Source organism: Rhipicephalus microplus, chromosome 3 (genome assembly GCF_043290135.1).
Source record: "Rhipicephalus microplus isolate Deutch F79 chromosome 3, USDA_Rmic, whole genome shotgun sequence".
Classification (NCBI taxonomy): domain Eukaryota; kingdom Metazoa; phylum Arthropoda; class Arachnida; order Ixodida; family Ixodidae; genus Rhipicephalus; species Rhipicephalus microplus.
The window spans coordinates 255,311,795-255,333,497 of record NC_134702.1 but is presented as its reverse complement, the minus strand read 5'-3'; the positions used below and the strand labels follow the sequence as shown (position 1 = coordinate 255,333,497).

At 46.8% G+C, this 21,703-nt stretch overlaps 1 protein-coding gene across 1 annotated transcript in view; it reads right to left on the bottom strand.

Annotated features, from left to right (window-relative positions):
• The window catches only part of LOC119168610 (neprilysin-1), a 638,470-nt gene that overhangs the window by 19,555 nt on the left and 597,212 nt on the right, over window positions 1-21,703 (bottom strand). The gene's annotated exons all lie outside the window — the stretch shown is intronic.

The window sequence follows — 21,703 nt, the reverse complement described above, 5'->3', positions numbered from 1 at the left end:
ACGTAGGTGTTAGTGTCAATGCGAAGTTTATCAACGGATAGCTTAGAGCGTTTGTTTTGAGCCTTTGCGTATTCCAGAAGCTTTCGGCGAGCTTATCTCTTCGCGTATGTGAAAAAAAAAATCTTCGCGTATGTGAAAATCAGTTTCCTTAAGCTTACGCGAATTTTACAAAATTAGCTCCTTGTCCTTGAAAAATGTAAACTTTACAATAATTAGCTTTCGTCTATCTGTGTTAAATCTGCCCAGCCTGTTCACGCGCTATAATTGCGGACCAGTTATGGAAGTGCCTAGGTGGTCTGAACAAAACTTCACTATCTTATCTTCCGAGACTGCCCAGTTCTTAATGGGGTCGTCTTCAATGCCAAATAATAGAAGGTTAGACTGACGTAACCTATTTTCTGCATCGTCGCACCTATTCGTAATTTTCGACAGTTGGTTTGTCACATCGCGTAAAGCGTCAACCGAGCCAGAAGCGGCGGTCACAGACCGAGTAGCGGTGATTTATTCTAGTAAATTCACCTTGGTACTTAAACTTTTTATTTCGCTGTCTGTTACTTTCATTTTGCCCGACATGGCACGAAGGGCGTCAGCATCCGCACCAGCCCCGTCAGCAATACGAACAGCGTTGGCTATTTCAAGCGTTTCTAATTCGCGCTTTAGCTGTTTAATTTTAATCTCGGTGGTAGCATGTTTTGGGAGCAAAGCTTCGTAACGTTCCTTCAGATAGCGTATTTCAGTAAGGGCTAGAGCAAATGCGTCGGCCTCCGTCTTATTCATAGGACCGGGATTTGATTTCACATCACCGGCCAGGGTTAATAAAAGTTCCCGCATGGCACCACATACGTACATGCAAGATAATAATCGCTTCAAAACACTCCTTAGCTCTGGTGGGCATGACACCGCAAGGAATCAACGGTTGCTACTTCTTATGCAAGAAGCATTATTCAAGTAACCAATCTGAAACAGCAAAGGCCGTAAGCATAGCATCCTTCCAGTGGTGTCGAGCTCAAACCAGCAAGTCGCAGACTGACGCTTATATAGAGTACTGCGCAGTCCAGCCATCGTTACGGAAGAGCTATGTTGCCAGTATGTTGCCAGGAGAGAAGGTCGTTTTCATTAATGGTTGGAAAACCGAGCGCGATCGGTCGCCATTCCAGAGGCTGGGAATTGCGTGCCAGCCAAGACGAGCCAGAAACTCGGCTGAGCGCAGCACAGCTGAGGTCGTTCAGTCAAGAGGCGTTTCCCTTTCGCGAGCAGGTGAAATCGTTCACTGCGCGAGAAATGGGCGTCGAACGCGGTGAAGTTGGACTGGAGCAAGGCGCATGAACCGAAGCAGGCCAGGAAGAGCCTAGCAGCCCACAGCATGTTGCCCAAGTAACAGTGACCTGAAACAGCAAAGGCCGTAAGCATGGCATCCTTGCAGTGGTGTCGAGCCCCATCATATCAATCAATCATCGTCAAATCAACTGATGATAATCTACGCATAATTGCAACGTCCCATTTTTCTTCCTGACGAGTACGACAGGCGATGCCCCGGAGCTTTGCGACGGCTGAATAATGTCAGCGCGTAACATATCGTCAACCTACTTCTCGATGGCCGCGCGTTCTTTTATTGCTATTCGATAAGAGCTTTGGTGAAAGGGCTGCGCAGATTCGTCTGTGAGAATGCGGTGCTTGGTGATTGTTGTTTGTTTAATTTTCGACGATGACGAAAGGCAGTTTTTGTGCTGCGCAGCAGGTTAATTACCATTTCTTGTTTATGCGCTGGCAGATCAAGGTTGGTGTTATATGTGGGCCTTGGTTCTGGTGTTTCGGTCACGCGTTCTGATGACGAGTCTGCCATGCTGAGTGCCTTGCTGATTTTGGCAGAATGTCCGATAAAAGCAGCAGTCATGCCTTTGTTGATGTGTCTTGTTCCCGCAGTCAATTTTGTGGATGTACTTGGGTGTGGCCGTTTTTTTAAGCGAGTGATACCTCTTGGGACACAGATGCCATGGTGAAGCATTAACTCAGGGCTTCCTTCAACAATACCATCCATTTCTTCTAACGCTTCATTGCTGACAGTGACGAGGGTGATTGAGTAGGGCGTGAGGCTAACGTGCTCTTCGAGCACGCTTAAGGGTGCGGCACACTCGGCATTGCGGACTCAGCTTACTGATCGGTCTTTTGAAAGCGTAATCGACTTCGACTTCAGATCGATGACGGTGCCGTGGTTGTTGAGAAAATGAATGACCAGTATTACGTCTCGAGAACGCTGCTGAAGTATTATAAACGTAACCAGGTGTGACTGTGACTCGCGTGGTGCACCTTTCGATCGGCGTGATTAGGTGACCACCAGTTGTGCGCATCTGTGCGCCACCCACTCAGTCTTAACTTTTCTTAGCTCGGTGGCTAGGCACTCACTAACGACGGAATAATCAGCACCCGTGTTAACGAGCGCACTAACACTGTGACCATCAATAAGTACGTCAAGGTCTACCGTTCTTCATTTTGCGTTACGATTACGGCGTGCGGTTTGGTCATTGCTGCGTCGTGTTGTCCCGCTCACGTGTCCCACCCCAGCGTATTCACAGAGTCATTCGGGCACAGATTCATTGGAGCAGAGTTTCATTCGGTTGATGGCATAGAATGGGAAAAGTGCCGCTTTATCGCCGAGCGTGTACTTTCAGGCTGGTCGTCCACGATGGAGGTTCTTCGGAACTTTTTGCCACAGCAGCCACAGCTCCAGTGGCTGCGGTGTTCAGTTTCCCAGGCTTGGTGACCAGCCATGTGCAACTGCAAATTGTGACCAACGTTCCTGTGAAGAGTGGCGGGTAGGCGACGGGGAGCGGAGAAATATCGCGGCTTCCATTCAGTAGTGCTTAGGTACTCGGCAATATCCTGTGGCCCTCACCTCATTGCGGGCATGGTGCGGAGGCGGGATACCCGCGTAGACCCATTTGTCTGTATTGACAACGGCGACAGATGTGTCCAGCTTCTCCACACTGGTAACACAGTGGTCGTTGGTCCGGTGCACGCCATACATCTTTCTCGAGACATCCTGGTCGAGGAGGGGTGCATGGCTGGTCATGTGTGGTGGTGGAAGACGGCGTTGCGGCTGAGGGTTGCCCTGGTGTGGCATGAAGGCACGCGCTGAACTGCGAGTGGCGGCCGCATATATCATCAGTTGTGGTTCTCTTATGACTTTGCATTGTTAATTGTAGCCAAGCGCAGGCTGAACTTTTATCGCACTACTGAGAGACGACAGCTAGGGTTGCGAAGTAGGGAACAACATACACAGTTATTCCCGGACGATGGCTCTTATTACGTCTTTAAGGCTATCGTCGTGCGCAATGTTACCCGGGCGCTGCTTTCCATCGAGATCATTGACAGCCGGTCATAGTGCCTTGCACGCTTTTGCAGCGATTTTTCATTGCGGTAAGGTTCCTTTATGAAGTCTTTAACTGTAGAGGGAGTGTTTCGCGAAAGGCCAGCAAAAAGACCCTTTTACGCCTCTCATGAGGAAACGCACCTTTTTTCTTCAGACATCATCGGGCCTGCTCGGTTAAAAAGCTGGTGCATTTCTCCCACATACATAGAACGGATTCACTGGGCTGTTGCGTGCGCGTTTCAAGTAGCAACTCGGCGCGCTCCCTACTGTTCTCCCAGAAGAATGACTTCAGGAGAATTTGTTTGATTAGCTATCAAGACAACGATGCTTCGCGGTTTTCAAACCACATTCTGGCGTAGACTTTCAATGCAAAAAAGACACACACAGCCCTCTTCTCACTTGTTGAGGCTAGCTACCTTTTCGAACTTGCCTAGCCATTCCTGGGCATCTTCCCATGGTGAGCCGTGGAACTTTGGTGGCTTTCTGGCTACAGGAGGACTATCGTTGTCACGACTGGGTTGGTCATGCTAGCTTTTGTCTTCTTCGTTGCCATATAGGCAGTGAAAGGACTGAACTCCGTTTGCGATCGGCGGCTTCCTTGCTTGCTGGCTGGTGGCAACGTTGACTGCAGGTGCACGAGGGGGGCTGGTGCTTCGGCTTCAAAGGTGCGACTTGGGTATGGGACGGCAGCACCTCCACCAAGTGTCACGTAGCCTTGCGACAAGCGTACCAGAAACCAGAAGACGTTGCCCCGCCATGGTGGTCTAGTAACTAAGGTACTCGGCTGCTGACCCACTGGTCACGGGATCAAATCTTGGCTGTGGCGGCTGCATTTTCGATGGAAGCGAAAATGCTGTGGGCCCGTGTGCTCAGATTTGGGTGCACGTTAAAGAACCCCACGTGGTCAAAAATTCCGGAGGCTTACACTACGGTGTCTCTCATAATAATATTGTGGTTTTGGGACGTTAAACCCCACATATCAATCAACCAGAAGACGTTCAGGGAGGCAGTCACTTTATTTTAGCCGGAAAGGGGCCCAAAATTCCCAGTTGTAACGTCGGCAAGTGTTACTGTTGGTGGGCGTATCAGAAATACCGCCGCTTCATGCTGCACCCTCTTCTTAAAAAAACATGAGCGTTGTGACCCTTTTTATTGATACGTCACACAAAAAGTGATATAGAAAAGCAGGCAGTAGCATCATGAAACACAGTGAGCACAGGTCAATGCGTGCAACAAAACGAACAGACGCAACAAATGATAGCGCGTCTGCAGTAGCCAACTGCAGGCGCCGCGTGGCAATATTCTGTATTCCAGCATCGGATATCATCTTGACACTTTTTTTTATTTACCAAGCAGCATGAATTCAGACAGGGCTACTCATGTGAATTGATTCATTTGTGGGTTTTAACGTCCCAAAACGACAATATGTTTATGAGGGACGCCGTAGCGGGGGGCTGCGGAAATTTCGACCACCTGGGGTTCTTTAACGTGCACTCAAATCTGAGCACATGGGCCTACAACATTCCCGCCTTCGTCGGAAATGCAGCCGCCGCAGCCGGGATTCGATCCCATGACCTGCGGGTCAGCAGCCGAGTACCTTAGCCACTAGACCACCACGGCGGGGCCACTTATGTGAAACACAACTCTGAGTTTACCACTGACCTTCATCTTAACCTTGATTCCCGTTTTTAAACCAATGTTATCTATTTTCACTTTTCAAAGGTGTTCGATCGGGTCGCCCAATGTCTTCTGTTTAATTAAAAACCAGTACGTTTTAGTGCTTCACAGTATGACTGGCACACAAGTATCACTTCCATCAAATCTTCCCTCAGCATACCTAGTCTATCTCTTCGCCGTAACAATTCACAACTTACGCTTTTACACAAACTACACTACAAATTTCCTCAGCTCAGAGACACGCTTTCCGCCAAACCGCACTTCACACCGTCTGTTTAATTACGTCAGTGTCCGCGCACATGGTAACAGTACGACATTCAACAAATTGTTCTTACCAACTGCTATTGCGCTACAGAACGCGTTGCCCGAACAATATAGTAAATGAGCAAGCCTCCAATGAATTTCATCACATATTTTTACGTTTTCTCACCCCGCAGTATGACACAATTACAGTGTTATTTCATGTAATATTGTTTTTGTAACGGCATTTGCACCACTTGTTCTGCCTATTGGGAAAACACGTAATCTGTAGTTCTGCAAATAGTTTATTTATCTTTTTTATAGATTGCATAAGAATAAATATGCTGGTATTGATGCTCTTGGCCCCCTTTATAATATAGATAATGCTCTTATTGATGCTTCTGTTCCCCCCACTAATGTAATACCCTGAAAAGAACCTTTAAGGGTAAAATAAATGATGATGATGGCGAAGTCTTTCCTAGAACTTGAAAGTATTCCTATATCTTGCAAAAATATGTTTAGAGATGATAGGTCAACTGACATAACTTTTTTGTCGCTGTCCAAATATGTCAAATGGGACTTCAATAAACGTAGAACAGCCTCAATAACAGTAGAACAGTTTTCAATAACAATAAAAAAGCCTTTGATACTGTCAACTACAACATGCTATTAGGTAAACTAGAATGCTATGGTTTTTGTGGAATGTGCCTGGAGCTCTCTGAATAACCGTAAACAGACTGTACAACTTGCCCATACCGAATTTGAGTTTCTTGAAACAATGATTGGAGTAACCCAAGGTTCAGTTCTTGGACCAACCTTTTTTTTTCACTCTATTTTAACGACCTACCTAAAGTGGTAAAATTTTTTCCACAATTATGTATGCTCATAATACAACTCTCATATGCACTCAATATTTTTTTTGACCATACCGTAGCATGCGTGAACTTGGAGGTTGTTGATATCCACAAGTGGTTCTCATCAAATAGACTAACTATAGACACACAATAAACCATGTACATTGTGTTTACTTCACCGTGTAACGAGTACACTCGATAAAATAACTAGGCGTTAGCCTTATTGAAAGTTTTAACTGGAAACCTCATATTGATGAAGTCTGCAAAAAACTCGGTACAGCCTATTCTCGTCTATACAAATATTGAGACATCTTCGATGTACCGACCTTGCAGAAAATTTACTTTCGCGTATTTGATAGCTTTCCACAAGAAATGAAACAGAACAGAAATTTCTTTCTTGCACTGAAAAAATATTTATTAAGTAACGTACAGACGCTTAATGTTTCAATGATAGAACTAGCCATACACATTTACTAGTCAAGGTATGTTGCATTCTCTTATATTATTTATGTTTACGCTCAACTTCATCTATTGTTTATGCATACATGCATCAATATTTATCTTATGTTCGTCCTTAGATGGTATTTGATACTCTCCAGATACGTATGCCATGATTATATTTTATAGAACCCAAATGGCATCAGTTTTTTTATATGTTGATTAATCAATTTGCAGTTTGCTAAGCTCTTCTCACATGATGTGTGACACATCTCAGTTTTTTCCCTATTTTTGTCTGCGCGTATTTACAATAATTCGCCAACCTCTCTTAACACATAATGTTATAATCAGTTTACCATGTGTTCTAATATTGATAAAATATTTGCGTTTGTACTCTTTTTTTGTGCTCGTAAATGGCATGCCCTTTTTGAAGAAAAATTTTGAATGAATCCGAGCTAGCGGCTAGGGTTAAGATGCATTCTGGACACTCTTGTACTGTGTAAACTATTTTACATCACTAAAATTCAATTCAATAATTTGGCAGAACGGGTAAGCATATTTAGGAATGGGATATCATTGAACACAGGAATGGTATAACGTAGTAGTTCGTACTCATTGTATTGAGATATCTAAAGAGAAAACATGAGCTCGCACGTGGATTTTCGAGACATCGCTGAGGCATACGACAATGTTATTTAGGAAGTCTTCTGACATAGGCTATGGCTGTATACATCTCGTGAGCACATTTACCGAAAGAACAGTCTGCGTAAAATGAAAAGTAATACGCAGCAAGAAAACATTGATATTAGCAAAGATGTGACAAGTTCTTTGTCCCCGCTGTTATTCATGCTGTACATGATGTAGGTAGAAAAAACGCTAGGAGGTTTCAACATTGCTTTTACTCTGTGCCACAAAATAGGTGGCGTGAACTTGCAAGCTGAAGCTTGTCCGTGTTCGTTGTCTGCGCTACCATCCATCATCATGCAACCATACCAACAAGCCCAAATCGCCACCCTCACTGAAGCTTCCAAGTTCATTTTATGCTGATGATATTGTCTTATTTACGAACAGTGGAAATGACATACAGCGGCGTGCGGATATATGCAGATGGGAAGGCGAAGTGTACGCTCGGACTCAGATTTAGTGTAATGAAAGACAAATTGACGGTATTCCATCAGTCCAATAAAAAAGCAGCTTCAATAGAGGACCAATAGGTTAGAATACAACAGAATATAAGTACCTCGGAGTATGAGTAAACGACAGTGATAAGTATCTATGTACATAAAGGTACATACGAAAACTTATGCAGAAAAGCAAAAGATTAGCGCTGCAATAATGAGACGGACTGAAAACGGCGCAAGTTGGTAAAAATTCATAGCTGGTCAAGATAAACAGCACAATAGACGAAGACAGAGTAAAACATAAAACGAGCGCTATTGCTCAACCGAACGTATACATTTATTCACGCATTATCTTCGAAAGCATGAAAACGAAAAAAAAAACAACAAAAACACTTCTGCGTAGACACGAGGCATCTTGTCCAAACAACGTTAGCGGTAGTAATCTAAAAATGATATTTCATTATCATGAAGAGAAATGGAGGGTTCATTGACGCAGTGTTGTTTTGCCTTTTGAATTTTGTGAGCCTCGAATATTTCTTTTGTCAGCTGGTCGCGGCAACCGTAAAGAAACCTTGTTCTCGAAAAATTTGCAGTGCACCCACAGTCCCGGCAACGCATGGCCAAGTGTATCAAGGGCACGATACGCCGGAGAGAATTTCGGTGCTCCCTCAGCCTCGAGTTTACACATAATCCCGTCTGACCAATATACAGGCATCCGTACGGGAAGAATATGCTGTATAAAACTCCAAGGGTACATTGTACAAAGATAATTTTCCGCTTAGTGAGCACACATTCTTAATAAGCATGCATTATTCAACAACAGGCCGTTTTTGGTGTGTTTTCGTACCACCACGCAAACATTGCTGACCCTAGTCTTGGCAGCGAAAACCACTTCAGTACCATGACGCCACCACAGCTTCTTAAGTCTACGTGAGAGTTGGTGAACGTAAGGTAAAACGTCGAATTCCTTTTTTCCTTTTCTTTGGCTGATATATTACTCTGGTGGTTGGTAGGCGATCCGACACAGACAAACTCGACGACAAGAAAACATTTACAGACACATTCACCAGCAACATATACACACACATAGACATGTTACACGCTACTACACACAAATACACTTCCGCTGAGTCTCGGACTTCTTGTAGTGCAGTAAGCAAACGCGAACATTCCCACTCCTTGTCTAGAACAGAGTCTATGGGTCCGTAGACATGACTCACGGTACATTGACCGCGTAGCTGACGCAAGTTTGCAGCAGGGATGACGCGATGAGTCGTTCACGAGGCCCCGAGCAGACCTTGAACTACTCCTTCAGGAAAGTGTGAGAAAGCGACGCAATGGCGTAGATACGAGGCCATACTTCCAGCAGGTGATTGTGCTGGACTATAACATACGTGACACCAAGGTGATGATCTCAGAAAACAGTTGTGCCGAACCCGTACCAACTCAGCACCCTGCCACGGCTTCGGTAGCTGGTTGCGCTCTGAACACCACTTCACTCGCTGGAACCACATAACACTCACTGACCGTAGGGAACCGCCAAGCTGGTCCCGGCTAGTCTGGTAGCATCAGCTTGGTCCGTTTTGTTGCCCTAAGGCCGAACGTCTTGCGCTGCTCGGTTCGCCGGCTACGCTGGCCTTCCTCGTTCGCGTTACGAAGCTCACGCGCTTTATGTTCCATCACTCTCACGCACACTTCATCGTTGATTGATTGATATGTGGGGTTTAACGTCCCAAAACCACTATATTGCCGCATGAATTCGCGTGGTTTTCGTGTGGAAGAGGACGAAGAGGTTGGGTTGGAGCAGTTTTTCTTTTTGTCCTAGCTTGACGAGCAGTTCTGCGGAAGGTTTCCTTGAGTGAGACAAGATTGGTGACAAGATTGGTGGAGGTGCTGGGTACGACAACTGACGACGCACCCCATGCACAAGAGCCCATCCAGGAGCCGGAACACAAGCCCTGTGCCCGTGGACACGCCAGTTCACAGAACAAGCCGCCGCCAACGAGGCCTACCACCAGAGACACCGGCACAGCTTATCCATAGAGCGACTATGACTTCGCCTCAAGGCGTCATGGAAACTCCTACGTCGTCGGCACCAATTTATTGCACTGTCCAGAACCCGCTGATGCCTAGTCCCTTTCACGGAGAGCTGTTTGAGGATGTGGACGACTGGCTGAGCGAGTTCGAACACGTCGCAGCGATCAACTACTGGGACGAAGCCGCCAAACTCCGCAACGTCTACGCGTGTTTGAAAGACGGCGCCCGAACGTGGTTCATGAACAGAAGTGATGTCTTGACATCCTGGCGCGAGTTCCAGCATCGCCTCTTGGAGACCTACCGGAGCCCCGACCGCCGCGATCGTGCTGAACGTGCATTGCATTCACGCATCCAGATGCCTAATGAGACCGTCACCATGTACGTGGAGGACATGACGCAGCTTTTCAGGCGAGCGGATCCGGCAATGCCAGAAGAAAAAAAGCTACGCTATCTGATGCGAGGCGTGAAGGAGCAGCTTTTTGCTGGTCTAGTGCGGAGTCCTCCGAAGAGTGTAGCAGAATTCCTGACCGAAGCCACTACGATGGAGAGGGTACTTCATCAGCGGTCAGCCCTACTCAACCGGCAAGTGAATTCTGCATCACCTACTGAATTTTCCGCCAGCTTCGGGAGCAACAGCATTGAGTGGATTCGCGAAATCGTCCGCTCCGTCGTCCGCGAGGAAATCGCGAAACTACACGGGGCGAGACAGCCGGAGGTAAGCAGCATCACCAATATTATTCGGGACGAGGTACAGCAGGTGCTTCACAGCCGTCGCCCTCAACCAACGGTTACAAATCTAGAACCACCTCCTGCGTCCACTGATGTTGGGAACCGCACATATGCCGAAGCTCTGCGCACTTCCATGCCGGTCTCAAGCCCTGCAGTCCCAATCCAGACGATGCCGCCAGTTTCAATTCAATCTGCGCATGCTGGTTTGGACATCGACGGTCGCCGTGCCCCTCCGCGGAAGTCCGATATTTGGCGTACGTCGGATAGAAGACCCCTCTGCTTCCATTGCGGTGAAGCCGGTCACATCTACCGGGAATGTCCATACCGACAACTTGGACTGCGCGGTTTCTCTATTCATTCGCCCCGTCCCCTAGTTGGTCAGAGGCCAAGAGAAATTGAGGACTACCTCGCGCAGCAACGTCTGCCTTTCCCACGGCGTCAATCGCGGTCTCCATCTCCACGACGACCCGCAGCTATTGGACCACGTCTCAGTACGATGGCACGGGGACGTTCCCCAAGCCCTCGTCGGGAAAACTGAAGGCAGCGACCTTCGGGGGCGAGGTCGCTGGGACTAAAAGTGCGGAAGACCTCCTATCGACGCTTCCACAAAACGCTGCAGACATTGAATTGACGTCTGAGTGCAGTGCGAGAGAAATGCCGGATTGTGCGTCTGAACCCAGTGGCCGAGTCTCACTCGACATTCCCGTGCTGATAGACGGTCTTCAGGTCAGCGCATTGGTGGACACAGGTGCAGATTATTCTATTATGAGCGGAAAATTGGCAACCAGTCTTAAGAAAGTGATGACACCTTGGAATGGGACGCGTATTCGCACTGCTGGAGGCCACGTTATTACTCCATTGGGTCGCTGTACCGCAAGAGTGGAAATACGCGAGTCAACGTTTGTGGTAACCTGCCTCGTACTACGCGACTGTTCTCGTCAGCTCATCCTTGGAATGGACTTCCTTCGAGAGAATGGCGCGATCATAAATCTCCGCGAGCGAATGGTGACTTTCTCGACGCAACTTGCAACCGATCGAGGCGCTGATAGCTGTCGTAGACCTGCGCTGCGTGTTGCCGACGAAAGCGTGACGTTGCCTCCCCGAGCGACTGCTTTCGTAGAAGTCACCTGTGAAGACCTCCAAGACGGTGACGTGGTCGCCGAGAGCAACGTATCCCTTTTACTGCTTCAAGGTGTGTGTGCAGTGCGAAGCATTCTGCGTGTGCGTGACGGACGGTCGCAGATACTCGTCACAAATTTTAACTTCGAGCACCGACATCTTTTCCGCGGCACCACCGTGGCCTTCGGAGACCGTGTAGCGGATGTCACCGAGTGCTTCGCATCCGAGGAAATGGTTGATGGAGATAAGTTTCTGGACCACATCGACGTTAGTTCGAAGCTTTCGGACGAGAAGAAGGCCGCACTGCATACCCTGCTGAAGGAATTTAAATCTTGCTTCGCCTCTTCATCTAGAGTCGGTCAAACACCCCTCATAAAGCACCGAATTATTACCGACGATGATGTTCGCCCAATCCGCCAGCAACCTTACCGTGTTTCGGCTAAAGAACGCGAGACTATACAGACGCAGGTAAAGGAGATGCTTGACGACGGGGTGATACAACCGTCGAGCAGCCCGTGGTCCTCGCCAGTCGTTCTAGTAAAGAAGAAAGACGGAACGCTGCGATTCTGTGTTGACTACAGGAAACTCAATAGCGTCACCAAAAAAGACGTCTACCCGCTTCCACGGGTTGATGATTCTCTCGACAGGCTACGACACGCGAAGTATTTTTCATCGATAGATTTGAAGAGCGGCTATTGGCAGATAGAGGTCGATGAGCGAGACAGAGAGAAGACAGCGTTTGTAACTCCCGATGGGCTTTATGAATTCAGAGTTCTTCCTTTCGGCCTCTGTTCGGCTCCCGCAACATTCCAGCGAATGATGGATACCGTCCTTGCTGGCTTGAAGTGGCAAAGCTGCCTTGTATACCTTGATGATGTGGTCATCTTTGCCGAGAGTTTCGAAGAACATCTGAAGCGTCTAAGAATGGTTCTGGAAGCTATTCGTTCGGCCGAACTCACGCTAAAACCCCAGAAGTGCCATTTCGGCTACGATGAGCTGAAATTTCTGGGACATGTTGTGAGTGCGGATGGAGTGCGGCCTGACCCAGAAAAAACTGCAGCAGTCGCCACCTTTCCTGTGCCGTCAGACAAAAAAGCGGTACGGCGTTTTCTCGGCTTGTGTGCTTATTATCGCCGATTCATTACCAACTTCTCGACGATAGCCGAACCGCTCACGCGACTCACCCGAGATGATGTACCGTTTGCCTGGACTACAGAGCAAGAAGCAGCTTTCACAGAGTTACGGCAGCGAATGCAAGAGGCACCTGTTCTTGCGCATTTTGATGAGGACGCTGATACCGAAGTTCACACGGATGCAAGCAACGTCGGACTTGGCGCTGTCCTTGTACAACGGCACAACGGCGTAGAACATGTCATAGCTTACGCCAGTCGTACTCTCTCTCGAGCCGAGGCCAACTACTCCACTTCAGAGAAGGAATGCCTCGCAGTCGTGTGGGCAACGGCAAAGTTTCGACCTTACCTCTACGGCCGTCCCTTCAAGGTGGTGACCGATCACCATTCGCTGTGTTGGCTGGCCAATCTCCGTGACCCGTCTGGTCGTCTCGCTCGGTGGAGTTTGCGCTTGCAAGAGTTTGACATCATGATTGTGTATAGGTCTGGGCGCAAGCACGAAGATGCCGACGCACTTTCTCGAGCACCCGTGGGACATCCTGATATGGACTCGGAATATGCTGATGGTTTTCTCGGAGCCCTCAGTGATTCTGACTTTATGTCTAGACAGAGAGCCGATCAGGAATTGCGCCCTATTATTGATTCCTTAGAAGGCCGAAATTCTCACACTCCTCGGCGCATCGCTCGCGAATTGTCATCCTTTTGTCTAAGGAGGGGCATTCTTTACAAGAAAAATGCTCGAGGTAGCAACAAAGCCTTCCTCCTCGTTGTACCAGCCGACATGCGGGATGACATCCTCCTCGCGTGCCATGACGAGCCCACGTCGGGACACTTGGGCTACTCGCGGACTCTCGCCAGAGTGCGCCAGCAGTACTATTGGCCACGACTTTCGACCAGTGTACACCGCTACGTGCAAGGCTGCCGCGAGTGCCAGCGTCGCAAGACGCCACCCGTGAAACCTGCGGGCCTTCTCCACCCTATTACACCACCACGGACACCTTTCGACCTCGTGGGAATGGACCTTCTAGGACCCTTCCCTTTATCGGCCACTGGTAACAAATGGATTATAGTGGCAACCGATTACTTGACCCGGTATGCTGAGACAAAGGCATTACCCCGCGGCACGGCGTCTGAAGTGGCGAAGTTCTTCGTGCAGCACATCGTCCTCCGGCACGGCGCGCCGTCATGTGTGATTACGGATAGAGGAACATCATTTACGGCACAAATGCTAGAGGACATTTTCAGACTGAGCTGCACGAGTCACCGAAAAACAACGGCTTACCACCCACAAAGTAATGGACTGACGGAAAGGCTCAACAAGACCATAGCGGACATGCTGTCAATGTACGTGGACGTGCAGCACAAAACCTGGGACGATATCCTCCCATACGTCACGTTCGCATACAATACGGCAATGCAGGAAACAACCCGATTTTCACCTTTCCACCTTGTTTATGGACGCAACGTACAAACGATGCTTGACGCTATGCTGCCGTACGATAATAGCGATGCTCTTTCTCCAGAAGCCGAGCAATACACGCAGTACGCCGAAGAGGCTCGTCAACTGGCTCGCGTGAACATCGGTCACCAACAAGACGCAGATGCACGACGTTACAACCTTCGCCGTCGAAACGTCGCATACCACCCGGGTGAACGAGTGTGGGTGTGGACTCCTGTCCGACGACCAGGCTTGTCTGAAAAGCTTCTGAGCCGTTATTTCGGACCATACAAGGTTATCCGACGTGTGAGTGACCTTACATACGAAGTACTTCCGGACGGCACAGTGTCGTCACGTCGACAACATCGGCCCGAAACTGTGCATGTCGTACGACTCAAGCCGTACTACACACAATAGTCTCTGTGCTTGCGAGTTACTTCGCAAACGTGACAGTGATCTCATGTGGTGTTTTTTTTTTTTTCTTGACTCTTCCACTGGTGCTGTCGTGTTCGCGCATGGTCCAAGTGCTTGTGCGCCCTCTTTGTTTTCCCTGGCACTCACTTTGTCATTCTCTGCGTCAACGCGTGTTCTAATTATGGGTTTTTTTTTTCTTCTTCTCTTTATTTAGAAGCATCGAGTCGATGCTTTTTAAAAGGGGGGACTAATGCCGCATGAATTCGCGTGGTTTTCGTGTGGAAGAGGACGAAGAGGTTGGGTTGGAGCAGTTTTTCTTTTTGTCCTAGCTTGACGAGCAGTTCTGCGGAAGGTTTCCTTGAGTGAGACAAGATTGGTGACAATATGATTATGAGAGACGCCGTAGTGGAGGGCTCCGGAAATTTCGACCACCTGGGGTTCTTTAACGTGCACCCAAATCTGAGCACACGGGCACACTTCATCGTCCTCTTCTGTTCTTATGCTGTGGGTAACACTCTTACCAGTTACCTTTCAGGTCGCATAAGCTTATGACAAGCCAGAAAAACAACACCTCTCGGAGAATTAGCCTCTTTTAGCCTCAGGATTTTGCATTGCATGCTCGCGGGCATCTTATGATCACACGACTTTGTAATTGCAGATTTCAAGGTAGAAAAAGCGATATCATTGTTTATTATTTTCGAATGAGCGGGGCCGTAAGAAAGCAGGGGCTTGGAACTACGAGGTTGGTATTGCCAGAACACTTGCCTATCAAGGAAATTAAAGCTCAGATCTCAGAATTTCGAAGCACCTTGCAACTGCATTTCACATGTAAAGTTTACACCTATAGCATTCTACCTGAAGATCTTCAGACCAAATCAAATCAAATAATTTATTTCAACATGTATGCAATAGTGAGAACCATGCACAAAACGCTAACAAGGCTTGGCGAGGTGGTGTTGGTTGTGGTGAAACTTTATTACCAGAAAAGGGGTCCTGAAAGCCACTCGGCTAGACGCCAGGTATAGAGGGCAACTCCCACGTCGGGACTGAGAGCCCGAAGCTCTGCGCCACCTCGTGGGCCTCCTCGACAGCCCGAAGTTGGTCTGCTATAGTGAAACACTTTTTAGCACTTTGGCCCACTGTTTCTTGTTCTTGGCGTGTCACTCGATGCACAACCACAGAGCATATGGTTCAAATCTACACGTTTACAAAACTGTTCACACACATGTTGTCCGTCATAGTCCAAGTCGATATGCTTCATGCGCCAGGGGCTGGGCTATGATTTAGTATGGGGCAAGCGTGACGCGACCGACTGGCTGCGCGTTAATTTCTTATTCGGGAGGGGGAACTCTCGCCAGCTTAGATAAAAGTGCTTCGTAATTTTGTTGAAAGTAAATAACTGATCCCTGTACTCCATATGCACTGTAGATAGGGAAACCGGAGTGGCGCGGTCGATGATTCCTCATGCCACTTCGGGTGCGGTCACGTTGAGATTCCTCAAGTTGTCCCTTAAGCTGCCCATGTATGCCAGGAACCATACGATGGAGTGCTTGGTGATGTTATGTCCGCCTTATATTCGCAGTGTTGTGTTGTCTATCCCGCCTTTTGCGAAAGCTCGAGTGGCTGCTCTGGAGTCACTGTATGTTGCTGTGAAGCTCGAGTCTGTTAGAGCCAGAGCTATCGCTGCTTGTTTGGCTATATCCGGTCTCTTGGTGTAAAGAGTGAGTGAGTTGCGTGTTCGTCCATGTACGTCAATTACTACGACTGAGTAGGTGTGCTTTCCCGGTATTTCCGTTGCATGCACGCAAGATGTCTGGTCGGGAAATCTTGCGGCGTCTGCCGTGAGGGCTTTGGCGTGGGTGAGTCTTCTTTCATGATTGTGCACCGGGTGTACGTTTCTTGAGAAGGGGAGCCCTGCGATTAATTTTAAAATGGCTTCGGGTAACTTCTGAGCGTTGCCCCTTTCCGCTGCAGTGTGCAAACCGAGCTTGACGAGAATATCTCTGCCCGCTTTGGTGCTGGATAGGCGTGAGATCTCTGCCGTGTTCTGAGCCTCGATTATTTCGACAAGGGGATTATGCACCCCAAGCTGAACGAGGAGTGCAGTGGAGGCATTATACGGGAGCCCCAACACTGTATTAAAGGTGTGCCGTATGTGTACTTCGAGTTTTTGCCATTCTACTTTTTTCCAGTTCAGCTCTGCAGCCACGTAAGTAATGCGACAGAGAACAAAAGCCTGGACCATTCTGCTGGAGTTATCCTCACCCAGTCCTCTGTGCAGATTCATGATGCGCCGAAACATTTGAAGCGCGCTCCCAATCTTGGATTCGATGGTATCCAGCATCACTAAGTTGGAACCATTACTTTGGATGGCAAGTTCAAGGATGCGAATTTCGTCGACTGTAGGTATGCGGTTGCCGTCCGAATCACCAAAATCTATGCTTGGAAGGACGGGTCTGTGTCAGTCTTTTGATCCATTACCCCAATTTTCCAGGCAGAAACAAACAACAAATTAGAACAGCAGTTCAACACTAAAATAGAAGTTATAGGCTGGTGATACAGCTCATAAAATACGTTATACAAACCCATAAATTGTACTCGTCATTGTTACATAATAAGCTTAAAATTAAGCAAACTAAAATTTCATACGACAAACAATACAGAAGTTGACAGAAAGAATACATAGAAAAAGTAGAAACATACTTTTTATACAAAAAGATATACCACATTATGGCCGCTACCCCGTAGGTGTTCGCCGAGACAGAAATATGTTCACTCTTCGACACATTATCATAGAATGTTTTGTTCCTTTTTCGTTTTGAAGTGGTATGGAAGTTTGTGATGTAACATCTGGTCAGTGTAACTTCAGAAGGCTAATTGCGTTGTCCATAAAGTGCTCCTACCTACGAAAAGTTATGGTCGTCTACGTACCTGTAAACCTTTCTCGCAAACCTGTTCAAGTTAGCTTCAATAGCCCTATCAACCTTGACCAAGAAGATATTGCTGAGAACGGAAGCCAGTTTCGACCCGATGCACACACCTGATTTCTGTACATAGACGCCCCTTCCCCCCCTATGAAGCTGCACTTTCGAGTAATTGGTCCTGTGACAGCGAGTAGAGCAAGTCTTTAGCGTCAACACTAAATGCTTTGAAGCTGTCCAGATGATGATCCTCAGGAGTCATTGAAGTTAGTACAAGAAAGGGGTCTTTTATAAAAAGACTCTCAAGCTGTCTTTGCAAGTAACCATACACGGCTTGAAGCCAGGCGCCGCGCTCAGATACTGTTTCTCTGAACGGCATGTCGAACTTATGTGTTTTAGGCTATGTAGAATGTCCATGAGAATACTTTTTGCCTTTTCGACATCGCCAGCAACGGCTTTGAGGTTGAGGTGATTAAGAAGTTCTATGGCTCGTAGCATATCCTTGGCTGCTGACTACTCCTTGACCGGAACGAAATGTTACCTACAGCAAATCCTGCTTTGTCTTTAAATATGAGCTCACGAGAATGAAGAAGCCTTCCTTGTCCGACACCAACCACCGAAGCATCTCAGATGCGAACAACTAAACGATTTGTACGAGACGCCTGTCTTTTTTTTTCATTTATTGCTGCTGTTCCTTGGTAAAACATTAGCACAGACACAAAAACTTGGTCTTTATCCTTCCTTTAGCCTCCGTGACACTTCCCTGCACAAAGCAATCTTTTCAACCACACGAAAATAAGGTTCGACACAAAATTTGGCCCACGACGTTGAACTTCTTCGTACTCTATTATAACCGGTTCATTACATAAATTCCAAAGTTTCCTATGAAATTTAGACTTTGCAGTAAAGAAAAAATAGACGGGCGCCTGGTACTAATCGTCGAGTTTTTGGCATCTAAAAACTATGGTGCCTGGTGTAGTGTAAGGTAGGCTTCTTCGTTCTAGTTCCTGAGCTAACATTCAAGGAAAAAAAGGATCTGCCGTAGAGAAACATTTTGTTCTGGTTTAGGGGAAGCCAGCCAAGAATATGCAGCGAGCCATCGAAATACCTAATCACCTCAACTACAAAGACGTTGCTGGTAATGCCAAAAACCCAAAAGGTCTTTTCATGAACATATTCAACGCAGCCAAAGCTCACAAGTCTGACATGCCGTTCAAAGCGACAGTGTCTTAGCATGGCATTTGGCTTCGAGGCGTATCTGGTTACCTGCAAAGACAGCTAGAGGGACTTAATACAAAAGTATCCGTTTCTCATACCAAATTCAATTACTCTAGCAAACTATTTTGTGGATTATCATCAGGACAGCTACAATGCATTTACTGCTGATGTGAAGTACTTATTATAGTCGCTGCCACAAGACCAGATAGTCGAAAGTGTGAATGAGAGTAAAGAGAATGAAAATGATGAGCAATGATTTAGAGACCAAATCGGGGTTTCTGTGGAAGGTTTTCTTGAGCTTCTGACGTTACAATTGAAGTCCACCTTCATATGGTGGACAAAAAGGATTTATGTACTGAAATCAGGGGTGCGCATTGGGTTGAATGTGGCTCCGTATCTCAGCAATATCTTCTTGGCCAAGGTTCATAGGGCTACTGAAGAAAACTTGAACGGGTTCGCGAGAAAGATTTTCAGGTATGTAGACGACTATAATATTTCGTAGGTAAGAGCCACTTCTTGGACAAGGCGATTATCATTCTTAAATTACACTTACCAGATGTTACGTTTTAAACTTGCATACCACTTAAACACAAAAAACGTAATATACCAATCCATGATATTTTGGCAAAGAGGTAACATACGTCTGTCTCTGCAAACAACTATGTTGTAGTGCTCATGATGCGGTATATCTTTTGTATAAAAAGTCTGTTTCCACTTTTCTTTGTATTCTGTCCAAGTTTTTGTATTGTTACTTGAATGAAATTACGTTTTGCTTGCTTTTGAGCTTTCTAGTATGTATCAATGGCGAGTACAATTTAAGGGTTTGTAAAACGTATTTTATGAATCGTGTTACCAGCCTATATTTCCTGCTTTAATGTTGAACTGCTGTTCTCATATGTTGTTTGTTTCTGCCCGAAAAATTTAGCCATGTACATCATCAAGTGTTGCTGGCTTTTTGTGCGTTGTAGTCAGCATTGTATAAATGTTGAAATAAGTTTGAATTGATTTGATTTGAATATTATCAGGGAGAATTCTCTAGGTTTAGATTTTACATGTGAAACGCTGTCGGAAGTTGCGTTGCAATTCTTAGACCTATGATTATTCTTCCTTTAAAGGAAAGTATGCTGGTAATACCACCCTCGTAGTTCCAAGCCCCTGCTTTTCTACGCCCAGCTCATTCGAATATCATAAAAACGATGTAGCTTTTTGACCTTGAACTCAGCAATAACCAAGTCATGTGATCATAAGATGCCCGCGAGCGTATAATTCTGAATCCGGAAGCAAAAGAAGCCAATTATTCGCAAGGTGCTCTTTTTCTGGCTTGCCATAAGCTTATGCAAAATATGAAGAAGGACCTTAAAGGTAACACAACATCAACCAAAGAAAAGAAAAAGAATAAACTCATCGTTTTATTTTACGTTCACGAACTTTCACACAGGAACTGTCACACAAGCGTCTCGCAGATCCAAGATACAGAATTTTTCTCCGCCTCACAAAATTCGCGAAGATGTCATTAATGACTGCCAAAGGGTATCGCTCCATTTAACACACAGGGTTTAGTGTTATCTTCACAAATGCGCACAGCGCTGTTGCTCTTCTATACCGGTACTATTGGTGTTGCCCATCCTGCGAATGGTACCGGAGATATTATGCCAGATTCTACTAGTCTATCTATCTCAGCAAATATTTTATCTAGCAGCACAAAAGGAACCTTTCTAGCCTTGCAAAACTTTGGGACTGCCATGTGCTTGATGTAAAGTTTAGCTGGTGGGCCCTTGGATAACCCACGACCTTTCGTGAATACGTCTGCATATTCGGCCATTATGGCACCAGTTCCTGCTGTATTCCGTTGGCTTGCCGCGCTGGTTGACGTAGTGACGTGCAGAACCGGTGTTCCTTCTGCTTCAAGCGTCTCTAATAAGTCTCGTTCACACAGGCTGGGACCTTGACAACCTCACACGGTAAGGTTACAGTCGACCTCCGCCGACATATAATTTGACTTCATTGCGAATGTGCCTAACACAGGTAATTTGCCTAAGTAAGAAGAAAGCTTTGAATGGGTATTGTACAGCTAGTGCCAACGGTTGCGATGTGCTTCATACGTTCCTTTAGGAACTATGCAGATAGGAGAACCTGTGTCCACGTCCATCTTTATGGTGACACCATCCCATGTGATAAACTTCCTTGTGCGTGGAACCAGGAGCTCAGTACCAGTGACGGACCAGATTTGCAATGCGCTAGTCACTGTCATCACTTTGGTCAGTATTTCCTGCCGTTAGAGCTAGCGTTTTTCTGGTGCCGCCTGTCCTTGTTCACATGCGAACCAGGTGCCCTTGCCTACCACAACTGTAGCATCGACGGCTCCTATGAAAGATTTTAGCAGCCTTGTGACCATACTTCTCGCAGCATTTGTATTGCCGCGGCGCGTTTCTTCGCTCCTTTGTTTAGGTATCAGATGCGCGCCTTTGACCACCGTTCAAAACCGTAGAAGCATCTGTGTGATTATCTACCTGCTGCGAACCATCTTCTGCGCTTTCCGCAGCAAAAGAAAAGGCTTCTGCCTTTTCAAGAGTCAAGCCACTTTTTGCTAGCAACTGTTTTTGCAAACTTTTCAAGCGAACATCACATACGATTCGGTCTCTCAGCCTTCAGTCTAACATGAACGAAAAATTGCAGTTCTGGGCAATCTTTCTAATTTTGACAATGAACGTTTGCACGGGAACCCTTTCCTCTTGCTTACGGTGAAAAAGCATGAAGCTCTCCGATATCTCAGAAGACGTTGGGGCATAAAAGTCATTCAGAGTTGCTACTACTTCCCCGTAACTGAGAGCGTTTGGCAGACGCGGCTCCACTCTTCCGTAAAGGACTTCTATTGCCTTTGACTCAAATGCAGCGACCAGCAATGCCCTCTTAGCTTCATCGGTAACTTCATTGGCTTCACAATACGCTTCAACTTTTATAAGATAAGCATTCAACTTATCTGTTTTCTGGTCGAAC